Raw genomic sequence first — 27,455 nt, forward strand, 5'->3', positions numbered from 1 at the left:
TCATGACCCCATGGACTGCAGCCCACCAGGCTCCTCCATCCATGGGATTTTCCAGGCAAGAGTACTGGCTGCTGCTGCTGCTAAGTCGCCTCAGTCGTGTCCGACTCTGTGCGACCCCACAGATGGCAGCCCACCAGGCTCCCCCGTCCCTGGGGTGGGGTGCCATTGCCTTCTCCGCATGAATGAACTACCACAACCTAATTTTGCAATGGCACAATTGATTCCTGCATTGCATCCAGGTGAGTCATCTCTCATAAGGCAGGAAAAAGGTTTGAAGTTAAAGCACCATGGCCAACAACAGCTCAAAAGGGATTTAACGGCATGAATCTATTTATCCTAGAGATCCTGTCTCAATGTCTTTAAAGGAAATGAAGGTTTGCTTTCTGTCACTGTTTCCATACCTCTGAAAGTTAACAACTTATGTGAGCTGGCACTCCATAACCAATGTTTCACAAGAAGATATTGCTATATTACCCAAATATAACCTATGAAGTCCTAATGAGCTCTCCTTTTCGTGTGTAACACCTTTATGAAAATGTGAATCCTCTAAAAGATAATATGTAAAACATCATTTTGCTGATTTTACTGTCATGTCTTCATGTAACAAGTATAAAATCTACTGTACCTCACTGAGTATTCTAGTTTCCCAGATTCATCAGGTTGTTTGTTATAATGTATACACCTTTAGAAAGAAATTTCATGGACACAATAAAAAATCATCTCACCAACACAAGAATCAAATACTTCCCATGAAACATTAATGCTAGTATCTTGGCTGTTGCTGACTAGAATGTAAATTCGACATCAAGCTTATTTTGCCTGCTAAATTTGTACCTCGGGGAAAACAATCACAAACCCTTCAGAATATTGCCTCACTTTTGTCACGTTTATGACTGAATGCTTTTATTGCATGCTCACAGAATACTAGATATTTGGATCTGATTTTTAAATTTCAGATGGCAACACAGAAACACTGCCAAGCTGACAGCCTGAATTAAAACGGAGCACAGCTCTTATAACATTTAAGAGACTTACAGGTCAGTTAATTCCTGTCCCTCATTTTACAGCTAAATAAATAAAAGTCCAAGTTTGCAATGTTAGTAATGGCTCAGTTAGAACCTAAGATGTGTACCTGTCACTATTGAAGGTAAAAGGAGAAGAGGGCTTCAGACGATCAGATGGTTGGATGGCATCACCGGCTCAATGGGCGTGAGTTTGAATAAGCTCCAGGAGACAGCGGAGGACAGGGAAGCCTGGCATGCTGTAGTCCATGGGGTTGCAGAGAGTCAGACATGACTTATGGACTGAACAACAGCAACAACATTATGTCATAACCTATTCAAAATTACATCATTTAAAATCTACTAAGTGTCAGTCTCACCTGTGCTTCTGATTGAAGACTTTCCCACAGAGACACCAAGGAAATAGAAGCCTAAAAGTGAGGCATGAAAATCAGAGCTTTTTTTACATTAAACTTACCAAGAATTCTGTATCACCTGAGGAACTTCAGCATTCACTTTAATATCTACTCTATATTTGTGCTGAAAACAAAGCACTTCAGGCTTTGTGACTTTACAGGTAGCAAGTGGCATGAAGGGAAATTGAACTCAATCTGCCTTCATTGATTTGAATGGGCCTAGAAACCTCCTTGGCTGCCTTTTTACATAAATTAAATAGAAAGAGTGCACTAACCCCTATCCAGAAAACATCCTTGTAAAATTACTTACTTTTGTGAAAATGTATAGAAATGTTCCTAAATTTCCACATAGAAAGAACCATGAAATAATCTTATGAATCTACTCGATTCATTTTATAAGTGAGAAGACAAAAGAGCAGAGTGGGTTGCCTGGGAAGACAAGTGCTTCAGATGCTAGTTGCTAGATTGCAAAAAGCAGCAGAGAAAAAAAGGCAGTGTTGCCAGCGCTGGCAGTAAAACGTTCTCATAAAATGATCCCATAAGTTTGAAATAGGAAAAACCTAAATGGGACACTAAAACATGCTCCACTTTTTTACGCATGCAGTGTTCCAAGATCCCAAATTTGAAAGATTTTCAAAATATAAAATATGCTGTCCCTAAGTCACATGATATATATTCTGACTATCCATGCCACTTAATTTTTGGTTAAGACAAGCTCACTATTCCTACCTACTATTCAGAACGCAAGACAACTTTTTGGTTGTTAAATCTCTATGCCGTACCTGACTCTGAAATCCCAGGGACGATAGCCCACCAGGCTCCTCTGTCCGTGGGATTTCCCAGGCAAGAATATTGGAGTGGGTTGCCATTTCCTTCCCCAGACTTTCTGGTTACGCTTTCATTTTTTTCTTTCAGAACTTTTAGATTGGATTTATTTTTGTTCTTGCTTTCCTAAATATGTTAGCAGAATGATTAAACAAAGTGATTTGCTTTCAACCACATGTGCAGATCCACGGATTTATTTATTTATTTATTTTATTTTTTTAATTAATTTTATTTTATTTTTAAACTTTACATAATTGTATTAGTTTTGCCAAATATCAAAATGAATCCACCACAGGTATACATGTGTTCCCCATCCTGAACCCTCCTCCCTCCTCCCTCCCCATACCATCCCTCTGGGTCGTCCCAGTGCACCAGCCCCAAGCATCCAGTATCGTGCATTGAACCTGGACTGGCATCTCGTTTCATACATGATATTTTACATGTTTCAATGCCATTCTCCCAAATCTTCCCACCCTCTCCCTCTCCCATACACACTGAGGAAACCAGAAGGGAAAGAGACACGTGTACCCCAATGTTCATCGCAGCACTGTTTATAATAGCCAGGACATGGAAGCAACATAGATGTCCATCAGCAGATGAATGGATAAGAAAGCTATGGTACATATACACAATGGAGTATTACTCAGCCATTAAAAAGAATACATTTGAATCAGTTCTAATGAGGTGGATGAAACTGGAGCCTATTATACAGAGTGAAGTAAGCCAGAAGGAAAAACACCAATACAGATCCACGGATTTATATTCACACAGAGAATATCCTTCTCTGGGATTCCCAACTAAGACCAGAAACAGAAGCTTGGACCCAGAAAATGATCAGAAACCATTGGCCAGTGCTATAGTCCGGGCACTGGTTTGGGATACCCTCTAAGCCTGTATTCACCTTTCATTCCTGACCAGGCATTAGAAGACAAGGGAACGTGAGACAAAGGCAGTGAGCTGGATGATGCTTTCCTGGTTGAAAACTGTAAGTTAAAAGAGAGAAAAGTGACATTACAGAGTTATTTATCTCTACTGAATTTCTTTCTAATTTATTACTAAGTAAGAAAGTAATTTGCATTGATCGTACACAAACAAATTTGTCTTCTGAATAGGTTCAGTCTCTGCCATAGTGTGGGAAATCTCTGTTTATCAAATTGCAATCTCTTCATGGAAGAATAGCGCTATTTTTTGGTTATTGTTATTATCCCCCGTCTTCAAGAAGCTGAGAGTTGTGGACATGTGTTTCCTATTAGACAATATTATACTTTATAACTTAATTTTTCACGTATCTTGATGCTCTGTGTTCCCACCTCCTGCCACTGTTCTCACTTTGTTCTTAGAGACTAAGGAAAGTCTCTAAGAGAGGCCTAGACAGGGTGATATTTATCAACATCTTCCTACCCACCCCTAATAGAGTCACTCTGAAGCCAGAACATTCTCTAGCTCTCTCTTCTCACACATACACATCACACACACACACACACACACACACACACACACACACAACACCACCAGAGGTTTCGTTAACCACTTTTATTTCTGTCAAGTAGACTTGGAAAGCCCTTTTTGTATAAAATATTTCAAAAACATTGTGATACATACTCATCATCTTCAGCTGTGTCATTCTTCTCTCTGCCCGCGCTCTCTGCACCCTGGCCGATTATGGTCTGTGCATGCTCTCTGCTTTAGACACAGTCACCTCTGAAGCACAGGCAGAGCCTGCAGCAACTGAGCAGGGCGCTCCTGCAGTCTGTAGAGGAGAGCTCATTGCAGTCCCACGCATTCCCTGATTCACTGAAGAGTCACTGGTATCAACCTACTGCTCTTGGAAAGATTACAATCTGTACACTTTGGGTTCTTCTAGACAAAGTGCACAAGAACACCAGGTCTGGAAGCAAACTTGCTTTCTGCGCAGCTTGTAAACTCCCTCTCAGTTCCCACATTAGGTACCCTGTAAACGGAGAAGTGGGCCGGTCTCCAAAATGTGGCTCATCACTTGCAGTTTCAAGGCAAGTTTTCAGTCCTAGAGGATAAATGTCTAGCCTATCTGTTGCAACTTGCTTAGGAGTTATGATCATTATTGTTGTTTTAGTAACTAAGTTGCGTCTGACTCTTTGCCACCCCATGGACTGTAGCCCACCAGGCTCCTCTGGGATTTCCCAGGCAAGGATACTGGAGCAAGTTGCCATTTCCTTCTCCAGAGGATCTTTTCGACCCAGGGATCAAACTCACGTCTCCTGCATTGGCAGGCAGCTTCTTTACCACTGAGCCAGCAGGGAAGCCCTATGATTATTATACACTATGCTACTGACCCATCTTTGAGATATGTATTTGAGATATGTATTTTTGAGATATGTATTTTTTGAGATATGATCTTTGAGATATGTATTTCCAAAAGAAAGCATTTACATCAATTGTTTCTTCCATTTCCATTTCTGGATTGTCTCTTTGAAAACAACGGAAGTCATCTGCCAAAGAGTTCAAGGAAGATTTTTTTTGTTGTTGTATAAGGATATTGGGCCTGCTAACTTAGGCCCAATTTGAAAGAGTAACATGAGAAAATACCAAAATGCCTATACATGTTTGAGATGTCTATATAGTTGAAAGGAATTTGAATTATTTTTAATCTCTTGGAAATTTCAAGGGGGGAAAATGGCCTTTTTCTGGAACAATTCTCATTTTAAAAAATTTTTATTTCACCTTTTGACTAAAACCAGTAGTAATCATCACAGTTGTTAAAACCTGAAGTGTCCTCAATCAGGGCCTTTCCCCATGGCTCAGTGATAAAGAATTGGCCTGCAATGCAGGAGATGTGGGAGATGTGGGTTCTATCCCTGCCTTGGGAAGATCCCCTGGAGAAGGAAATGGCAACCTGCTCCAGTATTCTTGCCTGGGAAGTCCCATGGACAGAGGAGCCTGGCAGGCTATAGTTCACACGGTTGCAAAGAGTTGGACTCAGATGAAGCGACCGAGCACACACACAGGCCCTCAATCAGATGCCAGCAAGCACACATGAATAACAGCAGAGGCCACAAGATTGGGTTTTGGAAAATGACTTTCAGATGTGTCTTTAGCACATTATTTCTCAAATTGGGGTGAAATTTAACTGGAATTTTCCAGAAAAGTGAATATGTCATAAAAACCCATACAATACATTTTTTTAAGGTACCAGAATCATTCTACCTCTATTTGGTATTCTTGTTAAATTCACCTTGAAAATAAAAAATAAAAAACAAACTCACTGAGACAAAATATATTCTTGCAGCTTTATGTTCAAAGTTAGTGATCAGCAATTGCTTTTGTTTTTACTTAAGACCAAACAGCCCATTGATGACAGAACTAGGAATGAGCTTAGAAATATCAATATTCTTTGGGATTTTACAGCTCTTTTCATCTTCAAAGTGCTTTACAAAATTTTTTAATTAAGCTCACATGTCCCAACTCCTAGTTGTACTTGGTAATCTTAAGACAGCATACCTGTTCTTCCTTCCTTGGCTCTAAGCAACATGCCACTCGTAATCATTCCTAAATTAAAGAAAAAAGTGTTTGTAATAATGTAAACTTAATTAATGACAAATCTGGACATTACTTTAAATACAGGTCCAATTGCCTGGGCCCTAATCTATATTAGAAAGTTTGGTCATTATTTATTCAGAGCAGAGATAATTTTTAATTGTAAAATTATCTGTAATTAAATGCAGTGTTTAGAGCAGTTCTACTTCTGACCAGCCTAAAATATTATTTGAAAGGTTTTCATCTTATTTCCTGGAAAAATATTTTAGCTTTGTAGATCCTTACTATTTGAAAAATCATTTTTTAGTGAGCTGTGCTTTTTTATAGTAAATTTACATGTGAGGTTGATTAGTCTTTAAAATGAGAACGAAACATGAAGTTAAAGGAAATCTGAATTTTATTTGTATTTCTGTCACTCACTAGCTTAATGACTTCAGACAGGTCACTTATCATTTCTGGATCTCAATTTCCTCCTCGTGAATCAAAAGGGTTATTGTTTTTCCAGCTCTGTTACCTTAAGAGTAGTGTGCATCTCAGCACATCCTGCACACATGGGCAGTTGACTGTCTGAAGCTTCTCTAGTACCTTCTATCACCATCAGGTGTTGAAGAGGTTGAGTATCAGAAGTACCTACCTGGTCACCAGGCACTTCATCCCTCGGGCATGATATAGCTCATTAAATAGCAATAGATCAGGTCAAAAATAGGAGCATTTAGATGTCGGTCTCCATTCAGGCATCTTTCTCGTTTAACCTAGTGCTGTATAGACGGTGATTACAGACTCTCCTACCATTTTTCCTGACCCTGAACCTCTAACAGACCTTCTCCTGAATTAGTTTATTTCCCTTGTTAGACCTGTTAGGGAAACGTGAACACAAACTGCCACGTTAAGCTTTATCAAGTCACACCACTGAGTGAAAGGGCTGTCATCTTTTTCTGAAGCATGTTTTGAGTTGGTGGGAAGGTGAAGCTTCAGTTTAGGTGAGGGTGGGTGTCAAGGGAAGGAATATGATCTTTATCAAACCAAAGAAAGAAGGAGAATGTGGACAGAAGAGTGAAGTTTGCAGAAAAACAAATTTCAACTGTCATTATCTAGGAAGGGGGAATCCATTTCTGCTCACATGATACCAACAGAGAAAATGGATTATAAGGCCTTGTGCATGAAATAAAATTCCCTCCATCTGCAACCTCTTTGTAAAAAAAAAAATTTTTTTTATTAATTTATTTTATTTTTGACCATGCTGAGTTTTATTTTTAACTGAGCTGGGTTATCATCGCCAGGCGGGCCTTTCTCTAACTGCAGAGACTGGGGTCTGCTCTCCAATTGAGGTACATGGGCTTCTCATTGCAGTGACTTCTCTTACTGCAAAGCCTGGACTCTAAGGCACAGCTTCAGTAGCTATGGCATGTGGGTTTAGTTGCTCTGAGGCATGTGGGATCTTCCTGGATCAGGATTGCACCTGTCTCCTGCATAGGCAGGTGGATTCTTATCCACTGTACCACACGGGAAGTCCAATTGCAACCTCTTGGAGGCATATTCCTTTTAGGTGTAGTGTATATCAAAATAAATAAATAACTGTGTACCCGCAAGTCAAATTTCCCAGCCCTAAGTGTATGTGTGTGGGTGTGGATGTGGGGGTGTGTGTGTTGGTGAGGAGAGTCAAGGAAGAGAAAGCAGAACACAAACTCCTAGAACAATCTTACTTTAAAACAACATGCTACTGAGTGGAAAGGCAGGTGAACAGAAGGAATGAACCCTCCTCTTAATAAGTGACAGTGGCTTGAGTTGTGGCACAACGTAGTACCTGCATATGTCGCCGTGTTTGCTGTTAACGTAGTATCTGCATATGTCGCCGTGTTTGCTGTTACCATGCTGTGAATCCCCCTTTGACAGAATTCTGTTTCCTTGGTGTCTCATGCTGGCCATGGTCTAAACAAATCCTGGTAATAATTTCAGAAACAAACTAGCAAGTATTTCGATTCAATGTTTCTTTTGAAAAGGAAAATCACCAGGAGGGTCCCTCTAACTAGTGAGATGATTAAAGCATTGCACTTTTCTTTCAGGAAAGTATTCAGTTAGATATCAGTACTGGTGCTTTGGCCAAACGCTTCACAACAGATCTGTATTCATGAAACCCTGTATTGTTAAAATATTAACAATCTGTGAGCAATGACAACTTTAAAATAACCATATTTAGCAAATATATATATAAAGATGCCTATTTGAATTTAAAATAAAGAATAAATATATATTTTATTATAAGTGTGTCCCACAAAATATATGGGGCATACTTACCCAAAGTAATTGTTTTATTTATCTGAAATTCAAATTTAATTTAATTTAATCTGACAACCATCAGTGGTTTTCAGTAGAAACCATTCTGCTGAAATCATGAACCATTTTGTCTTCTTCTCAGTGACGACTTGGATTGCAATGCAGAGAGAAACTCTGCTGCTAGGATACCTTTTCACGTCGTCTTGTTTCCCAAAAGAGCAGGTGGCTGACACATCCCCATAGATTTCCAGTGTAAGTACTGAGAATGTGACCATGTTTGGACATGACCTCTGTCCAAATTCATCCTTTTAAATAATTATTTCCAAATTAGGGGATGGTGTTGGAAAATTATAGAAAATCTGCACAGTTCCTATAATACAATGTTTAAATTTAAGTTTAAATGAGTGGTATTGAATGATCTAATGATGCTTTGTTAATCACTGGAATTGTAGAATTGTAGAATTCTTTCCATCGCTGTTTTTTCCACTCTGCCCATCTCTAGGAGACACTGTGCATTGTGTATTCTGTGTGACGTGATCCCTGTTGCAAGGGATCACAGTCCAGAAAGAGCTGCTCCCAGAGGCCCCAGGAGCCAACACCGAATCCTGAAAGTGGCCAGGGCTCTTGACCTGAACAACTTCATTCTGGGTTACACCATCGGGAGAGCCTTTGAAAATATTAAATTGATTCATTAAATCTCATTTCAGCATCTTCAAACTTCTACCTCCTAAGCAAAATCTATCAATAAGGAAAAAAAAACTCAATTAGGAAATTTAAAATGCATGAATCTTCCCTAACGTGTCCTTCCCAGTCTCCCAAGGCCCCTAACTCCCCTCCCGGCCTTAGACTCAGCAGATTACTTGCCTTTCAGCAACGAAGATTCTTTACGTGGGAATCACCCTCCACCTCACTCTCCACCCATCTTCTATGGCGCTTGGACAGATGATAGAGTGTTTGTATACAAAGACTTACTTTCATTATAACCTTTCACATTTTGTCTTTTTTCTTGGGGGGGGGGCGGTTTAAATTCGTAAGTGGACAGTCCAGTGTAGTAAAGACATGGTGACAGACCCAATCATTTACTTTATCAAACAACCAACTAGCCTTCATAGAAACAGGATTTATTGACTGTTTACTAGGTGCGAAGTTCTCGGTTTGACAGTTTTCACAAATTATCACACTGAATCCCAATAGTAACTCTCTGAGGTAGGTGATATTATTTTTCAGGCTTTTATAGATGAGGAAATGGGATTTAGCAAGTTTAAGGAACTTTCCTGAGGTCACACAGCTTGTAAGTAAAATGCAAACTTGCTTCAGTTATACCAGGGTCTGAGCGATCAGAGGAACAATTGTGTTATCACTAAGGAACCTGCGATTCCTGAGGCCATATCAGCATGTGTTGTTAAACAATGTTGGATTATCTCAATCTTTCTCTCACATTTTCAATTCAAGCTTTTTCTCACATTTTCAATTCTGTTTAACACCTGTTTTGGCCATCTGCTCTCCCAGGGCCTGGTACCAGAGCAACTGTGAGCAGGAGTTACTCAGAGAAGTGAACCGGGTGGCCATTCCCAAGGCCCTTCTTAGCTCATGACTAAAAGCTAGAGAAGGAAGACAGTTATGGTGGGTTCTCCATCACAGAGCTGGTTACCTTTATGACAGGAGAGATCATCTAAAGCGGCATTGATCTTTAGACTCCATGTGCATGTAACCCATAGATATCTTTGCTGAATGCTGTTTGATGTTACAGAAGGAAGAGCCGAATGAAGTTTGTGGCCAGATCCAAATGCAATAGTAATGCATTTAAAAAGGAAATTCTCCAACTGATTCACAAATCAACCAAAAGTGTTGTTTTTTTTTTTTTTTTTTTAATAAGGCTTTGTCCATATATATATATTGCCCTTTGGGCACTAGGAAAATTTCAACTAAATTTGGCTTTCAATTGTAATAATAATTTCAACCTTACATTCCTGAACAGTTTTTTCCCCCTTTTTTTAGATGGTGGCCAAACTCCATTTTTAACTTATTAAAATCTGCCTTTTTTCCCATATCCTTTCATATTGAACAGCCCCACCAACTCATTTTTCAGTTCAGTTCAGTTGCTCAGTCATATCCGACTCTTTTTGCAACCCCATGAACTGCAGCATGCCAGGCCTCCCTGTCCATCACCAACTCCCAGAGACCACCCAAACCCATGTTCATCAAGTCGATGATGCCATCCAGCCATCTCATCCTTTGTCGTCCCCTTCTCCTCCTGCCCTCGATCTTTCCCAACATCAGGGTCTTTTCCAATGAGTCAACTCTTCGCAGGAGGTGGCCAAAGTACTGGAGTTTCAGCTTCAACATCAGTCCTTCCAATGAACATCCAGGACTGGTCTCCTTTAGGATGGACTGGTTTGATCTCCTTGCAGTTCAAGGGACTCTGAAGAGTCTTCTCCAACACCACAGTTCAAAAGCATCAATTCTTCTGCACTCAGCTTTCTTTGTAGTCAAACTCTCACATCCATACATGACTACAGGAAAAACCATAGCCTTGACTAGACAGACCTTTGTTGGCAAAGTAATGTCTCTGCTTTTTAATATGCCATCTAGATTGGTCATAACTTTCCTTCCAAGGAGTAAGCGTCTTTTAATTTCATGGCTGCAGTCACCATCTGCAGTGATTTTGGAGCCCAGAAAAAGAAAGTCTGACACTGTTTCCACTGTTTCCCCATCTATTTGCCATGAAGTGATGGGACTGGATGCCATGATCTTAGTTTTCTGAACGTTGAGCTTTAAGCCAACTTTTTCACTCTCCTCTTTCACTTTCATCAAGAGGCTCTTTAGTTCTTCACTTTCTGCCATAAGGGTGGTGTCATCTGCATATCTGAGGTTATTGATATTTCTCCCGGCTATCTTGATTCCAGCTTGGGCTTCTTCCAGCCCAGCGTTTCTCATGATGTACTCTGCATAGAAGTTAAATAAGCAGGGTGACAATATACAGCCTTGATGTACTTCTCTTCCTATTTGGAACCAGTCTGTTGTTCCATGTCCAGTTCTAACTGTTGCTTCCTGACCTGCACAGATTTCTCAAGAGGCAGGTCAGGTGGTCTGATATTCCCATCTCTCTAAGAATTTTCCACAGTTTATTGTGATCCACACAGTCAAAGGCTTTGGCATAGTCAATAAAGCAGAAATAGATGTTTTTCTGGAACTCTCTTGCTTTTTCAATGATCCAGCAGATGTTGGCAATTTGATCTCTGGTTCCTCTGCCTTTTCTAAAACCAGCTTGAACATCTGGAAGTTCACGGTTCACGTACTGCTGAAGCCTGGCTTGGAGAATTTTAACCATCACTTTACTAGCGTGTGCTGCTACTGCTGCTACTGCTAAGTCACTTCAGCAGTGTCCACCTCTGTGCAACCCCATAGACAGCAGCCCACTAGGCTCCCCCATCCCTGGAGTTCTCCAGGCAAGAACACTGGAGGGGGTTGCCATGTCCTTCTCCAGGTGAGATGAGTTAGTCACGCACAAATTGTAGATGAACAAGCATGGAACACCATCAGTAGACAGGATTTACTTCTCTATAAAGTGTTTCTTTTTCGTCATTTAAAAATTATACTTTTCTTAAAAAAAAAAAGAAAAAAACACCACATGTGCACACACCTAATCAACAATCACACAGTGTCTCTCCTTATCATCTCTTTTCCAGTCTTAGTTCAAACCATGGCTCCCACACTGAACCACCTCAATCTCATCCCACATGGCCCTCTCCCTCTCCCAGTCCTATATTGTCAAGTCACTTCCCTACTAAAAGTACTTCCGGAATTTTCCAAATAAAATTCTGAGTCTTTGACTTAATACACAAAGCCCTGCCAGATGCAGTCTCTTGCCCCAAAATCTCTCTTTCTATCCTCATGGTCAATACTTCGGCTATGTAACAATGTTTCATTTGTTATACTATTTTCACAAAGTATTTCAAAGAGTGTGCAGGTCTTAGTAAGAGTTTTCTAAAGGTTCTTCTTGTTGTTGTTATATATATAGAAATGGTTTTTCAATTATTATCTCATATGTATCCATTATCATTCTTCTCTTCAGTTAAAAATTATGGTTACTTTCTTTTATAAACAGACACCAGAAATTCTTTCTGGATCAAAGTAAAAAGAGTCATTCATTTATACAAATGTTTAAATGTATATAACACTGTTAGAAGAGATGGGTAGAATACTGGAGTGGGTAGCCATTCCCTTCTCCAGGGAATCTTCCTGACCCAGGGATCGAACCCAGGTCTTCTATACTACAGGCAGAAGTTTTACCGTCTGAGCTGCCAGGGAAGCCCATATAATAACATTCTTAAAAGAGATGGGTAAAATACTTGATAAAGACGAAAGATAAAATCATTTTGGTTTGTGTGTGTGTGTGTGTGTTTCCTTCAAATTTGAGATTGGGAAAGAATCATGGAGAAAGCTGAAAGTGAGACAGGAAAAGAGACTCCAACAAGGTTAGTTTGATTGATCTTTCATTTTGAAGCAATTGTACATATTATATTTTATATATATGCTTACTGCCTATATACTCCAGTCAATATATTCTTTAGAAAGTTCCTTACTTTCTACAGAGTCTCACATGATAGAAATGCAAGCTTATTTCAATTAGAATTAATCTTTCGGGACATCCACCAATGTTTTGCTATTGAAGTTCTTATAGCTAACAAAAAATGCATAAAGGTATTAAGAAGTGCTTTCAGTTATACAATACAAATTGTGTATGCCCTTGTGTCAAATTGTTTTTACTACTGACTAATACTTTAACTTTTAAGGCATGGATGTCACTGGTTAAACGTCTTATAATAAAATATCTCTGTGAAATCAAAGTAGGTTTGCAATTAAAGCAAAATTTTCAAGTTTGTTAGATGCTGGTGATTTTATCTGTGTCAAAGACTTGTGTTGCTGCGGTGAAAGGACTCAGTGTTAAACTAGATTTAAAAAATCAGTGTAAATGAGTTACTTATTTTTAAGTGATAATAACCTAAAAACTAACAGGAAAATATGTCTGCAGGTACTTATCTCAGGATCCCAGGTCCTGGTTCTCCTTTCTTTTAGTTGAGAGGTTATTACCCTGTGGCTCATGGACCTCTCAAGGTTCATAGAAGAGGCTTTGGAGAAGGAAATGGCAACCAACTCCAGTATTCTTGCCTCAAAAATCCCATAGACAGATGAGTCTTGTGAGCTATGATCCATGGGGTCCAAAAGGTTTGGACATGACTCAGTGACTAAACAATACCACGGACTTGTCAAAGTTGATATAAGAGCCTTTGGAGGTCAGACCAGGAAGCTCTAAAATAAAATAATACTTGGTATGCATTTGTTTTGATTTTCTTTCTCTTTTAGGAGGAGGACCTATCATTTTCACTATATTGTGACACAGGTGTACCTCAGCTAAGAAGTCGCAATACTTAAAACAACAACAACAAAAAGAAAAGAAATAAAGGTCTGATTTCACTGATCCTTGGAATTATCCAGAGTTGTCCATCTGGCCCCCAAGCTTAAGTCAGCAATATCCAAAATGTATAAAAACAAAATGACTTTTCTAGAGACATGTGAAGTCACAGCCCTGGGAAGCAGAGAGAAGGGAGGGAAATGAGCAAGTGTGTTCATGTGTGCAAAGTGTGGCTTGCTTATTTGTGATGTTTATATGTGGGGTGTGTTGTGCTGGGTGTGTGTGTATGTGAGGTTTGCAGGTATGGTGTGTGACACGTGTCCCTTGGTGAGATGCACATGTATGGCGCATGCAGCATGCCCGAGTGTGAAGTGCGTGCTTCACACTCTGATGGGCTCTAGTTTGTCTCAACATTCACCCTAGCAGTGAACGTGGACTTGAACTTGACGACTGTGGACAGCCCCACCTAAGACAGTGGGCATTTAGGGGCTGCATCTAAGTCCCACGAGAGAAACTAAGAAGAGCCAGGGTTGGCGCAACCTTTATCCTGGGCCACGAGTGGTGCTTTCTGCAGGGCCAGCAGGACGGTGGGATTCTTCCATTGTCATAACCACCTTGTCAAGATTCCACATAAAGTACTTTTTTTTTTTAACTTTTTACTTGATTTTAGAGAATAGTCGATAAAAAATGTGATAGTTTCGGGTGCACAGCAGAGGGACTCAGCCACACATATACATGTATCCATTCTCCCCCAAACTCCCCTCCCATCTAGGCTGCCATGTAACACTGAGCTCAGTTCCCTGTGCTATACACTAGGTCCTTGTTGGTTATCCACTTTAAATATCAGTTCAGTTCAGTCACTCAGTTGTGTCTGACTCTTTGCAACCCCATGAACCGCAGCTTGCCAGGCCTCCCTGTCCATCACCAACTCCCAGAGTTCACTCAGACTCACGTCCATCGAGTCAGTGATGCCATCCAGCCATCTCATCCTCTGGCGTCCCCTTCTCCTCTTGCCCCCAATACCTCCCAGCAGCAGAGTCTTTTCCAATGCGTCAACTCTTCGCATGAGGTGGCCAAAGTACTGGAGTTTCAGCTTCAACATCATTCCTTCCAAAGAAATCCCAGGGCTGATCTCCTTCAGAATGGACTGGTTGGATCTCCTTGCAGTCCAAGGGACTCTCAAGAGTCTTCTCCAACACCACAGTTCAAAAGCATCAACTCTTCGGCACTCAGCTTTCTTCACAGTCCAACTCTCACATCCATACATGACCACTGGAAAAACCATAGCTTTGACTAGACAGACCTTCAGTGGCAAAGCAATGTTTCTGCTTTTCAATATGCTATCTAGATAGGTCATAACTTTTCTTAAATATAACAGTGTGTATATGTCAATCCCAAATTCCCTAACTATCCCTTCCCTGCATCCTTCCCTTGCTGTTACTCATAAGTTCCTGCTCTAAGTCTATGAATCTGTTCCTCATTCATACAAATGAATAAGTTCATTTCTTTTAAGATTACCCATATAAGGAGTGTCATAATCTATTTCCCCTCTGTCTGATTTAGTTCACTCAGTATGACACTCTAGGTCCATCTGTGTCACTGCAAATGCCATTATTTCATCCTTTTTTAATGCCTGAGTAGTATTCCATTGTATATATGTACCACATCTTCTTTATCCATTCTTCGGTCAATGGACATTTAGTTTGCCTCCATGTCTTGGCTGGGCTTTCCTGGTAGATCAGCTGGTAAAGAATCCACCTTCAATGTAGGAGACCTTGATCTGATTTCTGGGCTGGGATGATCCCCTGGTGAAGGGATAGACTGCCCACTCCAGTATTCTTGGGCTTCCCTGGTGGCTCAGTTAGTAAAGAATCTGCCTACAGTGCAGGAGACCTGGATTCGATCTCTGGGTTGGGAAGATCTCCTGGAGGAGGGCATGGCAACCCACTCCAGTATTCTTGCCTGGAGAATCCCCATGGACAGATGGGCTACAGTCCATTGGGTCGCAAAGAGTCGGACATTACTGAGCGACTAAGCAGAGCACAGCACCTATCATTTTAATCCATTGCACAAACCATGTTATAATTCATATAATTCACTCATAAACTTTGAGAGGAAAATAACAACTATAATTTGGGCAATTTATTTAATAAGGTTAGCCTATGAGTCAGTTATAAATTGGACCATTATTCGAATACTTATGTCAAAGGGCACAATGGCAGCCAGAGTTTAATCAAGCTGCTGCATGAGCTTGGCTTTGCTCCATCCACAGCATCTGCAGCTCAACTGCGTGTGTATGGAGCCCAGCTCATAGCTGAAGACACAAGAGGCCTCACACTTAATACCAGTGACAACAGATAGTGACAACAGATACAAGACTGTCTAAAACTAAGATTCTATCTACTTTCTTCCAATAGTTTGGGAGTGGAGCAGGTGTCAGAATAAAAAGGGTGTCAGTACAGGGAAAATGTTGCTGAGAAAGAGCAGGAACAAGCTGTTTTGGAAATATTTCACACATTACAAGTGGTTTGTGGGAATTGATTTGTAGAATTAATTTCTTCTAAAATAAATCCATTTTGTACTTAGTTACTCAGTCATGTCTGACTCTTTGTGATCTACCAACTGTAGCCTGACAGAGTCCTTTGTCCATGGAATTTTCCAGGCAAGAATACTGGTTGCCATGCCCTCCTGCAGGAGCTCTTCCAGGCCCAGGAATCGAACCTGCATGGGCAGGCACATTCTTTGTCACTGCCCACAACAACAATTTTTCCTTCACAGATTCATTTATAAATTAGATGAGTCTTATAAGATCCTTTAGGGAAGAAAATATTAATGATTCAGAGAAAACAATACCCTTTTCTTTATCCTCTAAAAAGTAAATTTTGTGAATTCTAACTTAAACTGATTGCATGTCCTGTGGTTTTTCTTTTTGAGGTGAGGAGTGGCAAGAGAGGGCAAAAACACTTATACAGGGGCTTTTCCTTTGTATTGTCGGTTGAGAAACATGATTTCTCTGTATTTTTGCTTCACTGATCGGAAAGGCTAGTAGTTAATGGCCTCTTATTACAAACTTCCTTTTGTACGTACCCCAGCAATTAGGCTTGAGCGTGCTCCGTGACCCCTCGCTGCCTCGCCACCCGCTTTGATCAGAATTTTGCTCAGTGACACACATCTAATGACCAGGAGTGGCACAAACTAAATCATCATGACCCTGACTTATTCCTCAACCCACATCCTCAGCCAAATAGGGGTGTAATTAGCTATTATGCCAACTGCCAATATAATCTGGCCGTGTTCAGGTTGGAGCAAAAATGAAACAAAACAAAAAACAAGAAAGGCATGCCTCTGTCCAAACAAAAGCATGAAGGTAGCGTACCAGGAATTCGGCCTCTGGCACTAGCCAGCTCAGTAGCCTGGAAGCAAACACATTCTGCAGTCAGTTACGTTGCTTTGTTTCACTTAACTTTTTTACTTAGTACAATAGCACTAAGAAGAGAACAGAAGTATAGCAAAGAAGACTTTAGATGACAAGCAAGATTCTCTAACATTCCCAGCTGTAGAATCCAGTATTACGAACATGTGATTGGGAAGAGCTCTTAACGTAGAGTTGAGAAATGATCACCCACACTTTAAAAAAAAAAACTTCCCTAATGGATAGTAAAAAACGAAATGGCCCTGACTCACAGCGCCTGCTCCAAGTATGCAACCCCAAGGGCAACATAAATAAAGCAGGCCAACTAAAAGTCCTATAACCCAAAGTTCTACATCAGGGGCCTCAGACTCACGAATTACCTAGGGATCTTGTGGAAATGCAGATTCTAATAGAAGTTTAAGGTGGGACCAGAGTTCCAGCATTTCTAACGGGGTCCCAGGTGAAGTCAATGATGCTGGTCCCCGAACCACACTTTGACTAGATGCTCAGAGAGTAACCATTTTGGGCCTGGTTAATCTTCAGCATGGTCTCAATTTGTCACTTCATTTTGCATTTAAAGATACTCTGGAATTTCCAGATTAGAAGTATCATGAATCATTCGGTATGAGTTCTGAAGAAAATAAGTACTCTTCCACAGAGAATTTAAGAATAAGACTTTGTAAGATAATTTGTAAAGAATTGTTTTTCTTATTATCATGGAGAACTTGGAATATATTAAAATGGTAATTACGGAAACAAAACCTCCCATAATACCATCTTTCGGAAATGGACTTTTAACACGTTGGTGTATATTTCTCATTAGAATCCCAAGATACTTACACATTTAGGACCTAATTCTTTTTACTTAATGTCTTATTAGTTTTATTATATACACAATTTAAGGTGGCTATAAATGCCATCATCAAATGATTCTCAAAATGTTTGTGTGCTCAAAAAAATCTCCTTTATAAATCAGCATAGGTATTGAACTTTTTGTAGATAAGTCATCTAGATTTTAGTTGCATTTTTTTTCAAAATCAGTTGGAAATCTAAACAGTGGAGTAATAATATACCTCCTGAATATTTTAGCACACTACAATCATCCATAACAGTACTGGTCAACAGGAGGGGACACTGAGTATTGAGAACTGAACTGAGTGCACGACTTGCCCTTGACGTTTACAGGTGCGCTGTGTGATGCCTCTCACACAAACAGCTTAAAGGATGAGTCCACAGGCCTTCCCTGGCAGTCCAGTGGTTAAGACTCTGTGCTTCCAAAGCAGGGGACCTGAGTTTAATCCCTGGCTGGGAAACTAAGATCCCACATGCCACGGAGTTTGGTCAAAAAAAGTTAAAAAAGGATAGGTCTTCAGATGATCTCCCTTTTTGTAGTGAGTAAAGAACAGAGCAGAATGAAACTGAGAAGGGACAGAATCTGCAGCATCTAGTTTATGCGAGTTGTCCGAAAGAATCATAAGCAGGGACAACTTGCATGATGAGTTTTGACTGATAGAAATATGATTCTCTTTTATGTGTGTGGTGTTCGTGTGTGTTAGAGAGATGAAGAGAGAAAGAGAAGGAAACCTTTATTTCTCCAAAGAAACACAAACTGTATTAACCGTGGCTGCTTCTAGGTAATGGGACAGAAGAGTCTGAAAGGTAGGGAATGTAATTTTTATTTCCCATTTTACTATTTTTAATAGTTATCTTTAATATACACTGATTTTATAAGAGTAACATTATTTGTGACTCTAAAGACATAGATAAATAAAATATTTTGAAAATACTTTTCTACCACCCTTCATGGGTATTAGAGAGAAGTTTAGAAGTCTTTAAAAATCCAGGTTAATCATTTTAATGGTGAGAACTTTTCAAACTGTGTGCCTAGACAGAGAAAGAGATGTTTAGACATCAGTCCAGGTTTCAGGTATCGTCAAGGTGACCATTCAAGTTAAAAAAGACAAACCCATCTTGTCCACAGGGCTGGGATTCTTGTTGATAATTTGTTTCCACGTCAGACACAGTAGGCCTTCCTGGGGGGCACAGTGGTAAAGAATCCATCCGCCTGCCAATGCAGGAGACTCAAGAGATGCGGGTTTGATCCCTGGGCAGGGAAGATCCCCTGGAGCAGGAAATGGCAATCCTTGCCAATTCTTGCCTGGAGAACCCCATAGACAGAGGAGCCTAGTGGGCTACAGTGCATGGGGTCTCAAAGAGTCAGACACAACTGAGCACCTGTGCACACAGCCACACACAACCACAAAATCCAAGTTGTTTTCCATAGAAAAGGAAAAAAGCATGTTCATCTTGGAAGAAGGTAACTGAGTATTTTAAGGCTGGAGAATTAATATATATTACCTTCATATATTTCACTGCCCGTGTAATCTCAAGGAAGGAATGAGCAGGGTAGCTCCATTTGTTGAACTTACCTTGGCAGCAAAGAGCATTTTTTCTGTCAGTGATCATGGACTTAACTGATAAAGGAAAAAATATGTTTGGGATACCAAATGTGAGCATTAGAAACCATTATTTTCCTCTAAATCCTCTTGGTCCCAAAGAAACTGCTAGTTGCCATCCAAACTGCAACCCAAACGATGCTTTGTCTATAACATCTTTCACATCTATAGAGAGATGCAGACAGAGATGTGGATGTAGATAAAGGTATCTTGCAATTATTTAGGCATTTGATGCTAGGTAAACTAAATATTCAACAAACAATTGATTTTTTCCCCCCACACCATATGGTTTTGCATTGTGACACAACCATCACGTTTTTCAGGATACAAACAGCTTTGTAGCCACAGAGACATAACTCTAGATAGTGTTAGGTCTCAGAAGAAATTTAAAGTTAATCTCGTCTATCCATACACTCAATTCTAAGAGAATGTATTGTTTTCTCAGCTTTAAGAGGTATCAGGTCTCTTCGTGACACCGTCCCAAACCATTTTAGTCAGAAACAGGTGGAATGGAGAATGTTACATACTGGATGAATTTCACGAGCCATCGACAACCATGACACAATCCAAAACTATCTTACAAAATATTTACATTTCTCAAGAATTGGTTTTGTGAGTTCAGAGGGTTTCTACGGGGAAACTTGCTGAGATTCGGTCATGAACTTTGAATAATGTCAGGAGCTTGACCTCTGAATGTGGTGACCAAGTTGACCTTCTGCCAGCGATCTCATTTACCTAGTCACTGTGCAACTGAAAATGAGCAAATACAGGTAAAATGTCACGACAGTGTAGCTCAAGGCAGTCATCCATGTGAAGAAAAACAAGATCATAAGCAAAATTCTTTCATCCTGCCCTGCACCTGGACTTCAGCAAGCTACAGTCTCTTCTTTCCTTTTAAAGACTTGGTCAGGCAGTTAGCTTAACATGGCTTCTCTTTTCTCAGGACAGCTGTCCCCAGCTGCAGTGACACACTTCCTCTGTTCTTCTCCCAAGTGCCCTCTAGAATAGAGGATGTCCATGACCAAGAAAAGAATCAGCTTACAACTGCAGTGTCCTTCAAGGAGGAGTGTTCTCATACAGCTGCTTCTGAGGAGCCACGGACGGGGTAGGATGTTGAGGACAGGGAGGTAAAGGACTGAATTAAAATGTTCCCGAAAGCATGGGACTTGGGGGTGGGGAGGTGGGGTGAGCAGAATTCTGAAAGAATCATCAAGAATTCTACTGCTGGTAATCAAGCCCTGTAAAATCTCCTCCCCTGAAGTATGGGCAAAAGTGATGGCATGAACAATAATTTGGGAATATTTTATATTTTAAAAAATCCTGAATTTTCTTTTAGGATGAAAGCTAAAGTTTATGCCATGAATAACAGATATGGGAAATGTATTTGATGATAGAAGAATCCACTTTTCTGCCCCAGCCCCATCATCATTATCCCATGATCTGATACAATCAGCAAGCAGCATGCTGGTGAAGTCCTCAAGAAAGTTCCTTGATCTCCTCCCCCTCCTCCAACAAAGTCTCGAGGCCAGAGAAGCAGACAAGGAGCTTCCTCATGGGGTTGAGAACAAGCTGAAATACAGCTGCGGCTTCAGTTCCCACGTGGATCTTTGGGAGGAAGAGGAAATGTCTCAGAGAGACCCTCCCCATTGATGTAGCGTGGCAGCATCGAACAGAAGCAAGTAGAGAGTCTGAGAAGCTACAGAAGACCTGAGAAGGCCTAGCTATCTCCTGGAGCTCCAAGAGGGTGGTGGAGAACTTCTAGAATTCCTCATGCACAGAGAAAGACAGGGAATGATTGCATTAAGAAGACTTAGAGATCCTTTGTCACTGGGCAATCCCCCAGACTTCTTCCAAGTCTGACGGTCCAGGTCTCTGTAACAGGCACCCTCAGCCAGGCTGAGGAGGGAACCTGAAGTCAAAGTCAAGTGACAGAGCGAAGATGAGCTCATCCTCCTCGTTCTACCATATACGTAATCTGCTATTGCCCTTAGCTGTTCTTTCCCTGTCTTAAACACACGGTGGAAATTTGAGGCAGTATAGATTTCTTTCTCCGAAATGTCTTGTGTTCTATTTTCCTTTGCCTTGTCATCCAATATATAACTACACTCCTCAGTTGGCAGTTTGGGGCCTTAGCTACTTTCTTTCCACACCCAGATTCTTCTAGGAAATCCACCAGTTCATCACCCCTTTGGCAATGCAGTGAGCTACAGAAAGATGACTTAGTGCCTGCCCATTTTGATATAAATGACTAGAGCGCATATTTTTTCAGTGGTGGGGTGGAATTAGCACTCTATGGCAGGGCTCTAGGAATGCAGATCAACTCAAACTTGTTAAAACAGTGGCCCAAGTCCCAAAGAAGACAATTGGCCTTTTGTGAAGCAATTTGCAAGTATTGAGTTCCACCCTTACAACTGACTTTGCCCTGTTATTATGTGATTAGTAGAGTCAACAGCAGCCATATTTTCACCTAGTTCACATTCTTTTATAACGTCACAAATCAGGCTTTGCATGTGGTTCTGAAATACAACAGTTCCTCAAGGACTATCAGTTATTAACCCTCCCAGAGGGGGCAGTGCCAGGGTGCCTTGACACAGAGTGTCACTGTGGGTGGTACAGCACCTGAGGTATGGTGTATACAATGTAAGTTGATATTATAAGTAACGAATGTGACCTATATCTTACAATAAAGGCGTATGATAAAAGTGTGCAAAGTTAGGTATCTCCCTGGCTCTTATTTTCAAATGCAGCACAGAATACTCTGCAGTTTTGGACTACACTCAGGCAGTGAGTGTTCAAAAACTTGAACAAAGCCTTAGAGAGATGCTTTGCCAAATTTGCACAATGCAGTGAGGACGTAGGAAAGAGGGTATGTATATTCATAATACCCTTTGTGCCTTCTGTTAAGAATATCTTCAAAGTGTACATTATCAAACATTTATTTCCATGTATACCAATCACCACCCTCAACAGGATGGTACCTGTTTTTCTTAAACCTCTTTAACTCCTTTGTATTGAATATATACAGATTTTATGGCCCTTAGAAATTCTATTTAATGGTAGAGATGTTTCCTCTAAGTGATTTGAAGCAACTTGAGGGCAATGACGTTGAACTGAGCATAATCTATTGAAAGTACTGCTATGTGGTATCCAGCAAAATTCAGTGCACGTATTTCTTGCTTAGTAAATATTTTTGAACGAATGAGTGAGTCAGTGAGTGAATGAATGAATGAATAAACTTAAATGTAAGGCAAAATGATCCAATGAGCTCTACTCTGGCTGTAACCAGTCTTCACTCAGTGTGGCTTTGATCAGCTCCTGTACACTGAGGGCAAATGCACCAAGGAAGCTGAAGATGGAATTTCCCAGATGACTATCCAGTAGGTTGGAAACAGACTAGATCCACCTCTGCCTTGTTCTCCATTTTCTACCCTTGTCACCTTTCAGTGTGGAAGAATTACTACAGTGCAAGGTAAAGAAGAATCAAAGCCTTTGAACTGTTGTGCTAGAGAAGACTCTTTAGAGTCCCTTGGATATTGAGGAGATCAAACCAGTTAATCCTAAGGAAATCAATCCTGAATACTCATTAGAAGGATTGATCCTGAAGCTGAAGCTCCAATACTTTGGCCACCTGATGGGAAGAGCCAACTCATTGGAAAAAGACCCTGATACTGGGAAAAACTCAAGGCGGGAGTAGAGGGTGTCAGAAGATGAGATGGCTAGATGGCATCACCAACTCAATGGACATGAACTTGGACAAACTGCGGGAGATGGTGAGGGACAGGGAGGCCTGGCGTGCTGCAGTCTGTGGGGTCCCAAAGAGTCAGACATGACTTAGCGACTGAGCAACAACAACAAGAAACATCAATGGGCCTCATAAAACAAACTCGGTGTGTGGTTAAGTCTTAGCAGAAGCAAGCGGCTATGAATAAATTTAATTCAAAAGCAGAAGCTGAGTGGCAATTCCTGGCAGGAAGCAGCAGCCTTCCACCTGCTACCGATGCCCTCACCCAGGGAACTCTTGCAACTCTGCTCATTTCCCACAGGACACTGTGAATTTGAGGCCAAGTCCCATTCACTCTGTTTCAACTCAAGGTTGCTTCTTCCTAATTTTCCTCTTTAATATTTGGTTTAAACTCCATGTCTACAGAAAGAGTCAAGATCACACACGATGCCTTTTGTTTCTTGTTTTATGTGTGTATTAATGCCCTTGGTCAAGAAACACCTTCTGAGTGCTTTTCTATGTGACACACATGTATTGGATGCTGAGAAACAGTAAACAGAGACAGAGAGTCCTCTCATTGTTTCACTGTAGAGGCACACAGGGTCAGATACCCTGAAAATCTCCAAGGTTCATAAAGAAACCGAGCATGCAAAGCTTTTCTTTCAAAACGGAAATTCCTATTTCAGACCCAAGAGATGAATGACAACATCTTCATTCCAACAGAGGATCTAAAGCATTTCAGTAGAATCTGGACATAAGGAAGACTCCATTCTTCAGTGCCACTGTTTGATGCTGATAGTGGAAATACTGCTTGCAAATTTGGTTTTACTTCTCAAAATTAATTAAGTATACACATGGCAAAAAAAAAAAAATCAAGAGATGTGAGATCCTAAGATAAGTAAAAGAACTGAATATGAATATGTTCTATTTTTTTCTTCTGAATGTACTGTATCACATTAGGACATAAAATGAGTACTATCTTTAAACGTGGCAATTGAAAAACCCTTTTATCTATCTTTTCATCTATCAATTAACAGGAAGCATTTCTCAAGCTGTGACTCAGAAGCAAATTTCACAAGAACTTTTGGTACAGAATATTTTTGAATGAGTTATGTGTATCTTGATGGACCTTTTAGGAACTTGTCATTGTGTTTCTTTCCCTTGTTGTTATTCTATTTTTTTTCCCTTTGTCTCCAATCTGAAATCATTAACAATCCTTTCCACAGCTCAGCAACAGAACCTCCAGATCTTATCAAGAAGGAAGACTCATGGAAAGTGTACGGGTCTCACCCAGAAGAAGCACAGACCATTCCTCTAACATCTGACTGTCTAGAACTTAATCACATGACCTCACCTGAAGCAAAGGAGTCTGGGAAGCATATTCTAGCCTGCAGGACACTTGTATTTTCCATGGAAGAAGGTAAGATGGATTTTAGTAGATAATCGTCCTGGTGTTAGTCCCCACCACAGCCACGTACTTACAGTATCTTATGATACTTATGGTATCTCCCTCTGAGGGGCAGATAGCATGATGAAAACAGACAGAAAATATTTTTTCAAATGATACCTAATAAGATAGATTTCACATGACAAATCTATTTCATTAACCTGCTGGAAATTACAATCTTGTGTGGAATTAGGATGACACACAGCCTCTAAAACAAATATGTAAGAATTAACACCATCCATTTTCATTTATTCCCTTAGACCTGAGTTACAAAAAACCCTGAATGTTTCTTCCAAACCAATCGCTATGTGATTTAAAAGGTAAAAGAAAAAAAAATATAAACTCCTAAAGTCCATGTTGTCTATTCTTCAACCCAGATTTTTACTCTTCACAATAATACCATTAATACATCACTGAATTCTATAATCTTGAAAAAGAAACCAACTTCCCTTAATTGCTACAGCTTCCTCCTCTAGGCCACCTCCATCAAATAAACAAAGTGTTACTTGCCCAGAGAAAGAATGCTGCCATTTTCCTGGCACTCTACATAAGTTTTGTTTTCCAGAGAGGCGCTATATGAACTTAACGGAAAAGAGCAGTTTTTTTCAATGACAATGCATGACAGATGCCGAAAGGTTTTAAAGCAAACACACAAATGTGTCATCTAATAGTCCATCAACCAGCCCTTGTCACACTGATAAACCTTTTATCTCGCTTTCCCAGATTTTAATCAGTAGCTTGGTTCGCATGTTTCTTGTGTCACTGCAGCAACCGACCTATTGGGGATTCTTTATGCCCTGAGAAATCAACTCATTTGGGCCTAAATGAAACATTTCACTGTCTTGTTTTATCTCCCTCTCTATTCACATTAACATAATAGCTTTTAATTGGATTGTATTTGTGATTAGAGTCAGCAAAGGTGGCAATCTCTCAAAGGAAATTGACTGCAAGGCAAACTGCTGAGACTCCACCTGGGGAACATCTTTTCAGCTCTTGGCACAGGGAATGATGGCCTCAGAAATTCAGCCTCAGGGTTCCCCTGATAACTCATTTCTCCTAACAGTAGAGTCCACGATATTTATGATCAAGGCTCACACACCCACATACCTGAAACATTTTGTTAGCATTCAAATGCATGTTCTCAAAAGGAGAGTTTTTACAAAAGATGTGAAAAAAAATGAGTGAATTCTTACACAATTTTAGAGGTGGAGGAGGCCTTCCTAGGTCTGATGCCCAAAGCAGAATCTAGAGATCAAGTGACTGCTATATATAATTACAAGGACATGTGATACATTTACATTCGAAAGAGTGTAAATGGAATTACAGCAAACTAGAAAACATATGCAATTTATATTACCACCAAAGAGTTATTATTCTTAATCTATATCTTCTTACAAATTAATACAATAAGTACATATGTGAATAAATGGTACAAAAAACTTTCTAAGGAAGTACAAGCATCCAATAAATGCATAACAAAAAAATACTATTCTTTAGGACTGGAAGATGTTTAAATTAAGATGCTATTTCCTACCTTTCAAATATATAAGTAAATAACAATGAGCTGAAGTTTTGTAGCAATTAGATAAGAAAATAAAATTAAGGGATGCAGATTGGTAAGGAAGAAGCAAAACTGTCTATTCACAAACCTATGTACTTATTTATATACATTTGTTGTTGTTCAGTCATGTCCAACTCTTTGCAACCCCATGGACTGTGACACACCAGGCTTCCGTGTCCATCATCATCTCCCAGAGCTTGCTCAAACTCATGTCCATTGAGTCGGTGATGCCATCCAACCATCTCATCCTCTGTTGTCCCCTTCTTGTCTTGCCTTTAATCTTTACCAGCATCAGGGTTTTTTTCTAATGAGTCTTCACATCAAGTGGCCAAAGTGTTGGAGCTACAGCTTCATCATCAGTCATTCCAATGGATATTCAGGACTGATTTCCTTTAGGATTGACTGCTTTGATATCTTTGCAATACAAGGGATTCTCAAGAGTCTTCTCCAACACCAAAGTTCAAACACCATATTTATATACACAGAAAATTCTAAGGAATCTACCAACAACTATTAAAACTAATAAAGGAAATGAGCAAGATTGCAGAATGCCAGGTCAATATATAAAACTCTACACTCTGGCCAAAAGCAATCTGAAAAGTGAAACGAAGAAAACAACTCAATTTATAATAGTGTCACAAAGAATGAAATACTTAGAATAAATTTAGCAAAAGAAGTGCAAGATTTGCATAATGAAGACTAAAAAATAGTGATGAGAGAAATTAAAGGAGACCCAAAGAAGTAGGGTAGGACTTCTCTGATGGCTCAGCAGGTAAAGAATCCACCTGAAATGCAGGAGACGTGAGACATGTGTTTGATTCCTGGATCAAAAAGATCCCCTGGAGGAGGAAATGGCAACCCACTCCAGTATTCTTACCTGAAAAACCCCAAGGACAGAAAACCCTGGTGGGCTACAGTCCATGGGATCACAAAGAGTTGGACAGGATTAAGCACATAAGGCATAAAGAAGTCAAAAGACATCCCGTGTTCATGGATTTGAAGACATAATATGGTTGACAAGGCAGTACTGCCCCAATCTGATCAATCGGTTCAATGGAATCCACGTCAAAATTCTAGCTGCCTCTTCTATACCAATTGATGAGTTGATTCTAAAATTCATATGGAAATTCAAAGAACCAGAGCCAAAGAGCCCAAAACAATAACAGTAATAATATTTTTAAATTTAAATTTATTTATTTTAATTAGAGGCTAATTACTTTACAATATTGTATTGGTTTTGCCATACATCAACATGAATCTGCCATGGGTGTACACATGTTCCCAATCCTGAACCCCCCTCCCACCTCCCTCCCCATACCATCCCTCTGGGTCATCCCAGTGCAGCAGCCCCAAGCATCCTGTATCCTGCATCGAACCTGGACTGGCAACTCGTTTCTTATATGATATTATACA

This window comes from Bos mutus, chromosome 13 (genome assembly GCF_027580195.1).
Source record: "Bos mutus isolate GX-2022 chromosome 13, NWIPB_WYAK_1.1, whole genome shotgun sequence".
In the NCBI taxonomy this organism is placed as follows: domain Eukaryota; kingdom Metazoa; phylum Chordata; class Mammalia; order Artiodactyla; family Bovidae; genus Bos; species Bos mutus.